This window comes from Palaemon carinicauda, chromosome 32 (genome assembly GCF_036898095.1).
Source record: "Palaemon carinicauda isolate YSFRI2023 chromosome 32, ASM3689809v2, whole genome shotgun sequence".
NCBI classification, from domain to species: Eukaryota; Metazoa; Arthropoda; class Malacostraca; order Decapoda; family Palaemonidae; genus Palaemon; species Palaemon carinicauda.
The window spans coordinates 1,447,180-1,461,201 of record NC_090756.1 but is presented as its reverse complement, the minus strand read 5'-3'; positions in this window follow the sequence as shown (position 1 = coordinate 1,461,201).

The following is a 14,022-nucleotide window of genomic DNA, read 5'->3' as shown; positions in this document are numbered from 1 at the left end:
TCTGTTATGGCGAGATACTTGGGCTCTCTGAAAAGGTGCACAGCTCGGTTCAGAAATTCCATTTTGTTTCTTGGCTCGTGTCGTTTGTGCCTATGACATAAAGAAGGGATAAATAACACTTTAATCATTTTTAGATGAATTGTGTAATAAGTTCTTGAATATCTTTTCGTTTACGCGAAAGCTGTCAGGTGTAGGTGTGTGTGTGTGTGTGTGTGATTGTGCTGTTTAAAGGGTGGGAAAACTGATTCAGTAGGAATAGGTTTATAAAACGTTGACAAAGAATCTCATCAGGTTTGTGCATTTTAAATGCTGTCTCCTAGATTTATGGCAAAGAAATTTTTATTTCCTTACATTAGTCAAGATAAAGTTCCATTTCCCTAAAATTGCTTGGTTTACGTATCCTCCTAAACTTATGTTTTAAAGATGCATTGATTTCTAGGTAGGTTTTTTGATTAATGGAATACTGATGTGCAGAAATAGATGTCTTCAAATAGTATCATTCCTTGAGGAAAATTTTTAACATTGATAGAGACGTATTAGGTATTTTACACCTGTGCAATTTACAATGATTAGAGTGTCGTACTCAAAAGTTTATTAATTCCCTCTAATATAGATAATTCATAATTCACTTGACTCTTTTTTTTTAATCTATTTTCTATATCATGGTTAGATATCTTTACAGTACAGAAATTGCATAATTATTAGATTATACATTGGATTAAGGGTATGTTCAAATGACATTTTTTGTGTAGCCATTTTAGCTTTAGTTTGTTAGATTGCCTGACCGTTTGGCCAGTTTTTCTTATAATTCACTAGATAACTGATATTAATTTATCGCATTTGAAACTAACATGAACTTTGATAAGAATTGTAATGATTAAAATAGTTCACATTCAGAACATTGATACTTGTCAAAGTAATAAACCTTACTTATTATTTGTAATGAGACATTCACAAATTGTCATATTTAAAGAGGCTACAATTTAAATGTTACCGTACAATATTAAAGGATATGTTTTTTTTTTATGTCTAAAGTACCTGTTACTGACCTTGTAAGTAATTATATCTGTGCCCACACTCTTTGAGGATACCATTAATTTATCTGCTTGCTCATAACAGGTCATCGGAGCTCACTCGGGATATTGCATAACCTAGCTATCTTAGTGTTATTTTTTTATGTTCCATTCCACGATGCGGTGTAATAGGGTAAATTTTTCCTCTCTCTCTCTCTCTCTCTCTCTCTCTCTCTCTCTCTCTCTCTCTCTCTCTCTCTCTCTCTCTCTCTCTCTCTCTCTCTCTCTCTCTCTCTCTCTCTCTCATATGTTTTCATTATTGGTAACAAAGTAAATTGTTATTTTTTAAGTCGCTTTTACTATACAAGATTGTTATTCATTGCACATCAGTATAGCAAAACAATAAAAACCCAGTATATTTTTATCCTCGATATCAGTCGATTTAATTGTGATGAGAATTTGCAAATATTTAATGTTGGGGACATAGTGGTATAAAAGGTTATGAATTCCACTGCAAGGAATGAGAGATTGTTGTGCTGATATTGAGTGATTGGTGTGAGATTCTTATGGAGAAGTTAGCTTGTTCTTTTTCATATTTCTCTTCAGTAGATCTCATCTCAATGGGGACAAGGGAAGTCCGTTTTTTACCCGTGTTTCCTTAAAGAAGTCAAACTGTAAGGATTGTAGGTATAGCTTTTTTTTATGTAGATGAGTATGAATTAGAATTACAGGTTTTTATGTAGAATTAGGGTGGGTTTTGCCTTTTAATATATGTAGCAGAGCTTGTAAAGAAATATTATTTAACTGAAAAGGAGAAAAATATATCCATTTATTAAGTACAACACTCAGTCACCCCATTGACAAGCTTCAAACTCAAGTTTCTTCAAAAGAAGCATTTCAGAGTAGAATCATCAGTTTTAGTAAGCAGAGCATATACAGTAATAGAGAGTTTTTGAAATAGCCTCTTGTTATAATCTTGATATATTATAGAGTACAGTAAAAGAATCACTTGGAAGTTATTATAGAGTAAAAGAATCACTTGGAAGTTCTAGGATATGCCTAAATATTATAGATTTTTGGTGATAACTGCATATTTAACTTGAAAGATTAGATTTTTTATGAATTTATATAAAAAAAATTCTTTAAAGCAAATTCTTTTCTCCATTTTAGAGTTTTGAGGTATTAATTATAAGATTTTCTGAATTATCAAAGGAGAAAATTTCAGTCTTTATGAAGTCATTGAGAAATAAATGATAGATTATAATTTGTCCTTTTGTTCAGAGAGATTTGAGTTTGATGCTTTACTCTTTTACAAATATATATTTTCCTAACAATAATTAATTTAAATAGAAGTTATAATCCCTGGTCCTGTGTTTCTTTATTACGAAAATTATTCCGTTTTTTTTACCATTTTGTATTAAAACTCATAATGAACTCATCATCATTAAAAGTCATTATGTTGTTGAACTGCTGGTTATTATAGATAATTGGGTATTTAATCATCTAAAGATACATTTGCCTTCGTTAGTACATTTTTTCAACTTTACATTGAAAGGTATAAGGAGTTCAAAAACGTTTGTGTTCTGAACAATACTAAAGTCATGTCTTTTATTTTATATTTGATCATCTTGTGCTGGTTTTCAGTAGAGAATACCATACTTGGTGAACATAATCTCTGTCTGTCCATCTATTGTGTTTGTCTCTTGTTTCCGAGTTCATTTGGTGATGTTAAAATTTCATTTTAAACTCCATTTCATGTTGGGTTAATTTAAAGTCTGTTAAGGCTAAAAATGCAGAGTACCAAATTATTTTGATTGCTTAAAATAGCTTGATAATTACCATTTCGACCGTAACACGCAGTGATATATTAAGTGACACAGGACCTGTGTAAAATACGTAATAAATAATAAAGAATCATCTTTGATTAATGGCTGAGGATGACTTAGTAAGGGAGTATATGCTCGTGGTAATGTAGTAAGGGATTATGAGCTAAGGATAGTATTGTAATATGTTATAAGATTAGAAGGAAATTATGAATACTTATAAGATGATAGTATATTAAGGGCCTATATGCTGAGGATGGTATACTGCATTAAGGAATTATAAGTTGAAGATAGTAAAAGTTGAGGATAGTATTTAGTGAGGTTGACTTTTATTTATTTCTATATCTGTATAAGACGTACTTTTATTTCTAGAAGTATTTTATAGTTTTTGGGTATTGGTTATAGGCTCAAGTTTGTTAATAGGATTCATATGAATTGTTTCAAGGTTAAACTTGCTTTCCAGCATTGCCTTTTCTAGGGTTTGCATTTGAGAACTTTATTACACAGCTAAAGTGATTCAGGTGTCCGTGTGTAAGATGAATGCGTACTTCGGTCCGATCTGACTGTCTGCTGGGAGGAGTAGCAAGGATGGTCAGGGCAGTAGTCTTGCACATCTCTTCTCTTTTACCTGACTCAATCATGTGCATTAAATGGGGCGAGACGGGGAGGCAAATTTGGCATTTGTGAATCTTGTCTGCTTTTCAGTGAGCTTCAGGTGTCTGTAGTAATGGATTGTTCTGAAATTGCACAAAGGCTTGAAAATTACTCTTTTACTTCTTTTAGATTTTGTATTTGTTTTCCAATATAGAAATATCAATAATTTTTTTTCTTAAGTATATAATTTCATGTTTCTCTAAAGTCAATGTAACTATAATCACTGGAATCCATCTTATAGTATTGTAAATAATGACACATGCTTTACCATTTAACTTCAGGAGAGCTACAAACTATTCCTGAAGTCATTAAATCACAATCCTGATATCATTTTGTAAAATTATCAATAAAATTCAAAAAAGAAGGAAAAGGAAAGCATTCAAGGGCCTAGTAACATTGCTGCTTCAGAAGAAATCTCTGCATTAAAGTTTCTGGTTACTAGGTGGGACAGGGGATGGCCTTGGTGGGCTTTCCTGTTCCTTCTTTTTTTATTAATAATTTTATCATTCTATTAGAGAAAGCACTACTTACTTACACAATCATGAAATATGTAATCCCAAATACTGAGCTTTAAATGCAAGTAGTTGTTAAAAAAATAGAAAATGGATAAACAAAGAAAACAGGATTTTTGTCATGTATGAAGGGTGACTCACTGAAGAGCTTTTCTTGGTCAAATAATGAGCTTCATGCATGACAAACATCAACTTTTCTTTGAATCCAAGTCATTTAAAGCTTTCAGAAAAAAAGGGGTTTCATGAATTTGATGTCATTGACTTCATGGTGTTTATTATAATTATTGTATATAACTAAATTGATTACACTGAAACCTGTTTCATGTTTGACATTTGATCTTCTACAATAAAAGTCTTTTATGAATTTCCAAGTTTTTCTTCAGCCATATTGTATTAATTGGAAGCTTTATGAACAAATTTAGGTATACTTTTGTACCTAATATTTTAATTCAGTATCTTCAAGACATTCTAAGAGGCTTTTGTGAAATATTAACTAATGGAAATAGCGCCATTATCATCATGACTTTAGTTAGGAAAAAACCTACTGGACAGACATCTGGTTCAAGAAATGGACTTTGGTCCAAGATGAAATACCAATACAGTTCGGCCATCTTGACTTAGTATTTTATATTCATCAAACATTTATACTGCTGCTCTTATCCCCCAGTAGGAGAGTGAACGAACTCTGTATGTAAGGGATCAATATCAGTCCTAATGGGCAAGTGGCTAGTTAGGAGAAAGGACTATTTCATTGGTCTTTTAGCTCATTTTTTCATGGGGAATAAGGCAATTGCTGGTTCTAAAAGGGCAGGGGGGCTGTTTAAGGAGAACACTCAGTCATATGAGGTTTAATATAAGGAAAATGCTGTCATTGGTCTTTTAGCTCATTTTTTCATGGGGAATAAGGCAATTGCTGGTTCTAAAAGGGCAGGGGGGCCGTTTAAGGAGAACACTCAGTCATATGAGGTTTAATATAAGGAAAATACTCTATCTCATTGCATTTTTTTTTTTTTCAGGTTTTCTTTGTATATATATATGAGGTTGACAATTAAATACTGTAATACCTTTCATATGCATTTTATTTCGGAATTCACAAGATGTTACATAAAGCAAATTTATATAGGAAGCACTAGAGACTTTTTCCTTTTCATGAAAAAAGCAGTGCCATATATTAATTACACTACACAAATACCAACAACAAAAATATTTTCAAGACAAGTTATAATGATTACTTCAAATATTTCATTGTAAATAATAGACGCTAGTTCATAAGATCTATTGCATAACTTGGAATAATTGGTATAGACAAGAGCTAGGGTTCTGAATGATAAATTATGATAAAGGAAGTGACAACAATGCTAATGGTATAACAAATTAATTGATGGTAGATTTCCCAGCATTTGGATGTCAATAATTAATAACAAACATTAATGACTACCTTAGTCATATAAGGGGTTCATTATCATCAGAGAACTGCTAAAGGGTTTATTCATGATTGTAAGACTTTAGCCAGCTAATTAGAAACCAATTCATCCTAACTGGAACTGAACAATTCATCCTAACTGGAACTGAGAAGTCTTAAGTTAATTCAAATATCTTTAACTCAATATCATGAATCGACCTTTAGCAATTATCTGACAATAACGAACCTAAGATATGAATAAGGCAGTCAGTAATATCCATATTACTAATCACCGATGTCCAAATGCTAGGACATCTACCTTTATTTAATATATGTAGTCATACCACTTGCACTTTTATGTCTTTCTATAAAACATCATTCAGAACCCTAGCTCTTGTTTTCTCAAGTATTACCTATACCAATTACTCTAATGCAGTAGACCTTATGAAGTAGCGATAATTATTTACAACAAAATATTTGAAATTAATCATTCTAATCAATATAGTCACAAGTTAAGCATCTCACATCCAAGTTTTAATGATTTGTCATTTACGATTTTATTAGATACAAATATAAAGCAGTATTTTATTGTATTTATAATCCAACTGGTTTTAAACATTTGATATCTGCATTGCTACCTAAATGTGGAAAAATCTAAAATTGCCATTTTAAAATTACACCCTATTTATATGAGGTTGTTAAGTAATGTTACCTGTATAACCACTTTCGGTAGGTTTAAAATACAACCTACATATCTATTACAACTGAAAATTTTGATCACAACGCTACCCTGTAATCTCTGTAAATGTCATTTTGCAAGAAATAACCTTTAAAATTATTATCATTATTTGCTAAGCTACAACCCTAGTTGGAAAAGCAGGATGCTATAAGCCCAGGGGCCCTAACATGGAAAAAAGCCCGGTGAGGAAAGGAAACAAAAAACAAAATATTTTAAGAACAGTAACATTAAAATAAATATTTCCTATATAAAATCAACAAAACTTTAACAATTGGAAGAGAAATAAGCTAGAATAGTGCCCGAGTGTACCATCAAGCGTGAGAACTCTAACCCAAGAGTGGCTACAATGAAAGATATCTATCAGTATTTTTTTTTCTTTGAGCTTCCCTATGGATAATTATTCCTCCTATTATCCTAAATAATTAATCCCATGCTTATTTTTTCCCTCTATAGCAGTGCCCTGGGTACAATTCCTTCTTTCCTATTTTCCTTATGTTTAGATTACTTTTTTTTAAGAACCAGATGTGTCTGATAAATCTCTTATGTTTAGCTTACTTTTTTTTAGAACATGATGTGTCTGAGAATTCTCTATACAAAAATATCAATCTTAACCCTTTCATCAAGTATAAATACCCCTTTAAACCTTTCGAGAACAATCTATTAGTTTGACATTAAAACGAGAATGCTGATTAAAAACGTCACTGATTGTTTCCTTCTCAAGACTATCATGGAAAAACTAACGCTTCGATATAACTCAAATTTAATCACTATTCCTTTCTTAAAATCTTTAAATATAAATTCAATTTTTAAAATGTTTCAAACTACAACTGAATAACTGTATAAGCTACAATATAAACTAGAATGAGGCAATTAATTGCCTCTTTTGTATCAAGAATATGCAAAGCTTAAAACCAGTGGACATGAGATTTTATCCTTTCAATATTAATTTTGTCATTTAATGTTTTGAAACAAAAATAAGCTTTCATACAGGAAACAAGCTACAATGTTATTCGTGACTAGAATAATAAAAATATCGATATTTGGGAAAATGATTAATCTAAGGAAAATTACTAAAACATTCAATGTGAAGTCATGATATTAAACTTACAAACTCAGGAAAAAGTTTCCAAACAAAGTAACCTCAGTTTGAAATAGGTATATTTATTATTGTAAATGTAACCTTAACTCCCCCCCCCAAAAAAAAGAGAGAGAGAGAGAGAGAGAGAGATTTTCTAATGCCCTTAAATACAGTAACCCATTTGACAAATATTCCAAATTATTTATGCTGTGATATTTAAGCCCTTAAATACAGTAACCCACTTGACAAATATTCCAAATTATTCTGTTCACGTTGTCCTTTATTCCCCATTACACAAGACAAATTGGGTTGCTCCCACAATAAGGCAAAACTTTACAGAGCAAACTTTGTTCTCCCTCTGTTCAACTGAAATTTATAAGATACAGTAATTCTAGTAAGGCTGAATAACTTTCATTATTGCAAGTGGGAAGAAAATAAGATGCTTATTTTGAAACATTAAGCCAAAATCAATTATTTTTTTTTACTTTATTATATTTATAATACCAATACTTATACAAGATTTGATTCTATATGATAAGATATTCTCCCACACCACACCCCCCCCCCCAAGTTGAAAAGAAGTGATTGAAAAACTTTTAAAGATGTTTCTGATCAGAGAGCCAAGTTTTTTGTTCAATAGTTACCTGAAGCAAATCTGCTTATACAGTTTAAGATAACATTCAATGATAGATGCTAATAATTATAGGGAATTTTCGAAAGATAGAGATGAAATGGTATACACAATGATGAAACTATATTCATAGTTATAGGTTATATTCACAAATAATTAACATACTTTCATATACCGACTAGAATGAATGTGAATCAATTGCTATAAATAGTAATGGTAATTTTCCCCCAGGTCACAAATTTAGATAACTTGTTTGCATTACTTTAGACAATACTGAAAATATACGATCTAAAAGTATAAGAGGTCCAGAAGAAACCGACATATGATTTAACATATAGTTAATGAAAATTGAAGAAATGAGCGGCAAATTTCCAAGGAAAATGTCCTTCCTCAGTTACATTTGATCTTGATTGATTTTTAATATTCAATTTCCTCATTTTCAAAAAAAAAAAAAAAAAAAATTACAATACAAATATAAACCAATCCATATAATATTACATTTAATTTCAGCAAATTATCTTTAGTAATAGGAATCCATTAACATTTGGTCTATTCTTATTCACCAACTAGTATTTAGGCAACTAAACAAATGATTGTGCATATTTAATAAATAAAAATTAGGAAATTGAAATCTGAACTTTAATTAAAACGTCAAAAAAGCTCATACTGTAAATGTTAATCTGGACCTAATTTTTAAGTTAAATTTTGGGCACTTAGAATTTACTGGAAAAAATAGCATCACATTTTTTTTTACGGAAAGATGCATATATTTAATAATTAAACTAAAATTAGCTTTATATGGACTGACTTTGTAAAGATTAAGAATAAAATACTTGCTAAAAGACCAAGTAAAAGTTAATAGCTTTAACAAATAAATTCATGTCTTCCAGAAATAGACACTGATAAACTTTAAATAATCCGGTAATATCGTCGTAAAAATAAAAGAATAATTTTTTTTTAACTGTAACTCAACTTGTATTTTTTTTTTAATCTTAATATCATTGTTGTAAAAATTAAAAATTTTATTCTTTATCACTAACTTATTTTTTTTTTTTTTATCTTCAGTTAGCAATTGTTATTGATCCTATGGGATGTAAATGGTGTAACCACTGTAACACACAACCCCTTAAAATCTCTATAACTTTGGTAGAATGACCATTTCAAGATATTTGTAGTATTGTAATGATACTCTAACACTCCAAAAAAAATTGATGATAGATTAGCTAATCCAGTTGAGACTATCCTGTGCTTTTTTTAAAATCCAAAATAAATCAGAATAATTGATAATAATCTGCCTCAAAAACTGGATTTTTTTTCTTTAGTAAATCCCAGAGTATTCATTGCTGATCTTCATCTTGATGTCCAGAAGAATGTCTCATGATACATGATGAACAGCCAACATGATTTACTTCTTTTGATGATTCTAGTCTGAAAAATAAATAAATAGATGTTAATTGTACAGATATATCAGTCTTATTCAAATATTTTACTGTGCACTTCAACATCAAGACTACACTTTCTATAAAATATTTTGCATGAAAAGCTATAAAAAATATAAAATATTCTGAGGTAATAAATATCAAATAGTGTAAATAATTACAACTAAGTATCTCAGTAGAGAAGTATTACTTCCTAAATCCTAACAAGGAAATACTTCACTACAATAATAGAATGACTAACCCCAGGTAATCCACTACTGGCTCACAGGAAACTCGAAAAAATTCCCTGAATAAAACATTCTACCTTACATCACAGAGGATACCTTGTCAAACACACACAATGCTCATGACATCTATTGAAAAAAAGGGTATGTATAAATTCTGAGCAAAAATGGAATTTACTGAGTCAGTTTCTGGAGAATACCATTTATTATACAAGAGTAAAGTGCTGTGCAAAATGACAAATTTGAAAATTTGTATTTTTCCTGACTATACAAACCTGGAGCTCTTTAAAGCGGAGATATAATGCAACAGCTGAAACTAGCCGTTAAGAAGCTGCATGCAAGGTGTAACCACCCTCTGCTAGTTGGCAGAGGGGGGAGCAGGAGTAGACCAACTAACCTGCTCACACCTGCACTAGCAACTGAACATCACTTTGTAATTGTGGCAAGACTTCTGGGGGAAGGTGATGGCAGGAACAGTATGCACATAAAGAGCTCCAAGTTTGTATAGTTAGGAAAAATGTACATTATTTCCATTTTCATTTGTTCTGGCACTATATACAAACCCTTATGCTCTTTACAGTGAAGACTCAATACATGGTGAGTGGAAGTCCAAAACCCAACTGGCTGGTGACTGACCCGGGGTGCTGCTCTGTGCTTCACACAAGCAATGTAGGGGCAGCCTGATACCTCGTTAGCTCTTGAGAGTTAACCACCTGGGCAATTCGGGCTAGGTGTAAGAATTTAGCAATATGACTTGACCAGATAAGTGTTAAATTGGAGTTAAAACTCCACACTTGACCTAGACACTGCCTGATTCCATCTCCATTGGAGATCGGGAACAACGAACATATGTACTGTACAGTACATATAGCAGGTTACACAAGGGACAAGATATCCACCTGCAGCTAGAGGTCAGCTTACAGAGTACCTCGGATGCTGAAACCCCAAGAGAGGGGAAAATGAAATAAGAAGTGTCCAATGACTCATACATTCATTCTATGCGGGTAACGTCTACTCTCAACCAACTGCTACTTGTCTTACAAGGGAGTTGAGGTGTTATAACTGCTACTTGTCTTACAAGGGAGTTGAGGTGTTATCGACCAAATTTTGTGCAGCTACCACAGGTCCTAAGGGAAAAGTATCTAGTTTCCTGTGGGTTATATCTTACAGGTAGTGGGCAGTGAACGTGGTTTGCCATTTCCACACGCCCACTTGCAGTACATGCGTCATAATTATCTTTTAATGCCTGGGATGTGCTGACACTCCTGACATCGTGAGCTCGAAGTTGACAGTTGGAAGGAGAGGAGGCTGGATATATGGCTCACTCAATTCATCTTTCTTTTGACACTTACTGCATTCACGAAGAGCCTGTTGATCTGGGGGCGAGCACTGGAGGTTCTTTTAAGCTATTTCCTCATTGCTCTTACAGGGCAGATTAATAGCTGATCTGGGTCATCTATTACGGAATGGAGACACCCAATCCGAACTCGAATCTAGGATCCGCTACAGCCAGATTTTGAGATTTTGCCCCAAACTCATGGATGCAACAGTGTCACTTGCCTTCATCCTTCTCAATGAGCGGCGCTGTCGGACATAGTGTAACTTACTGTCTCTCTTTGTGGAGGCCAGGGCTACCAGGAGAACTATCTTAAAGGTTAGGTCATGGTCTGATGACTGACTGAGCAGTTCGAAAGGCACTCCTTTCAAATGATGTAGTACGTGAACTACATTCCAAGACATAAGTCTGTTTAAGGGCAAATGCACTCAAAACTTTGTATGAGGAGAGACCATTCCTTCGAGGAGGAAATGTTAACTCAGTTTCATCTAAAGGCAAGGCTTACCTTCCACTGCTGAGACTGAGCAGTTTTCCCTCTCTGAGGTACAAAAAAAATTCTGCTATCCCCAATGATAGTGGCACCACGGGGAATAGTTGCCTCTTCTGGGTAACCAGTTACCACAGTCTTTCTCATAGCTTACCTATGAGGGAATTCGCAATGTCAAACTTTCAGGCACCAAAAGAAGAGAAAATGCCTGAAGATTTCCTAGACTTCAAGGATGACCCCAAAGGTGAATGGTTTGGTTTTAGATTCTTTTTCTCTTTGCTATACATCACCCAATGAGCTGACGGACAATCCTTGCACTCACTGCAAGGGGGAGACCGCAAACAGTCATGCCCCATGTCGGAAGATGTCAAAAGCGTATAAAGAATGGGGATCCACATGGCTCCTGCTCACGAAGGTGACACCGAGCTTACATGTGTACGACCAGGCAGCTTTAGTCAAAGTCTCTTCTTGGTGTGCTGGAGAGGGGACAGGGCCTCCCCATCACACACCAGTAACTACTAACACCTCATTATACATCTTAACAGCCTAGCTCCAGCCTAGTTGAAAACATGCTCCTATTAAAGGATGGTTATTTGTGTAGGAACATACATTGGACATCCAACACTATCCTGATCTATTGGCAATCAAATCCCACCTTAATTCATTAGTAATCCAATACTACTTTAGTCTTCTATCAAGGGCACTATTAAACTTCAACCCCCTTCATTTGGTGAAATTTACAATTAGTTCAACTAACATTTGTCAATGCAATACAGAATGAAGACAATCCTACTGTAATTTACTAAGAAGAAAGTTCTGCCATAACTAATTATGAAAATAATTATAATTTCAATTAAATCTTACTAAATCCATAAACTTGACTTTGTTAATGTAATCCATTGACAATCTATAATCATCATAATCTCCATCTACTAACAAGCCAGAATTTTATTATATAATTCCATTCAAATCTAACAAACAATGCTCTTTATTAATCTTACCTTCAACATTCCCGATAATACAGTTATCTGGTTTTTGTCCATTCTATGCTTCCACAGAAGAGCAGCAAAATTAGAAACCTTCAATTTTCAGTCTCCCATTGCACATTGCTCAAGACACACCTGTGATAGAAAAAAAAAAAAAAAGGGAAAACATTTAAAAAATCTCCCATTTTGTAGAATCACAACAGAATTGAATATTATGTTCTATTATAATTATCTAAATAGACTTTTCAAAAAGCAATGTTTATGTTAACTACAGTATTCACTGATAATTATGGATTGATATGCTCCATTGAGAATGTGGTAGTTGTAGAAAACCCACTACTATTACCTAGTGATTTTAGGCAGTTTTCAATGTTCAAGTTGTAAGACCAAGACCTGTTTACGCGTGCAATGATTTGACTAAACCTCACCTGAAATTGTCCAATCATATTCTAAACATATATTCACAGTTTCAACATTTCATCTCAAATTATAAAACTTCCTCAATTCCTCATTTTAGTCATGATCGACAGTTGCAAGGGTTGTAATCTGACCCAGTTCCAAGCACTGTCCTATTTTACGTAATAATTCAGAAACGCTTAATGATTTTAGGTAACCTGAGTGTTCTTTCAGGACATACTAAGTGTCCTTAATATTAATATTTATGTCAAAGTTAAGCATAAAACGCTTGTAGTTTAATTATGGGCTTCCCCAACACCAGTCAGTCTGATGCTATTGCTGCCCTTCACCCGGAAACATCAAACTCTGACCAATATGCAGACACAATACGGTATCCTTGGTCAGCTTAATAATGCTAAAACATATGATACCTCAAATAACGACCCATACGGGTGGCATGCACAGCACATCCATGTACCGCTTGCTAAACTCGAGGATCAGTGATATTTGTATTTCGTGAGCAAAGTGAGCCACAGCATAGCTTAAACCATTAGAAGTACGTGATGTGAATTACGGCTAATTATGGTACTTTAACAGTGACTAACGTGGGTCTTTAAAGTTACAAGGTACTCCACCACTTTACCATCTGTCAAAACCTAGAATCCATGTCACTTCATACACAAAATGGCAATGTAGTTGACTTGCTACAAACGGGTACCTTATAAATACTATAAAAAATGGCTTATCTTAAGCAAACCCATTAGACCTTAGAGAGCTGACACTATATAGTATTAGATTCATATGAGGTAATTTTGCAAATTAACCTTTAAAATCGACTGACAGGACTATTTCTGTATGGCAGTACATGGTTACGAGCGTAACTGATGCACACCAGCGTTATGAAAATTGAGTCAAAGCTTGACATGGAATTATAAAATAAGAAGAAGAAAAATCACAATGTTACACATGTTACCGTAATTTATCTATGAATATGTTGGTTAATGAACTAACATTTATTATTCACTAACAGGTTTTTGCTCCACTGTAGCTTACTTTGCTTGCACTTAAACATATATTATGGCTCTCTTCTTGCAAGTGGTAGCCTACAAGCTGCGCTATGCATGTTAGCCGAGTGGGCAAGTATTTTGCTGGACAAAAGTTCAGTGACCCCATCACCTATGCACTACCCTACAGCCTGGAATAAATGATTATTTGGGTCAGAGATGACTATGGTACAAGGTGACCTGATCCCCATGTTCCGCTTGTCAGAACAGAGGAACATGACAAATTCGTAGATAATTT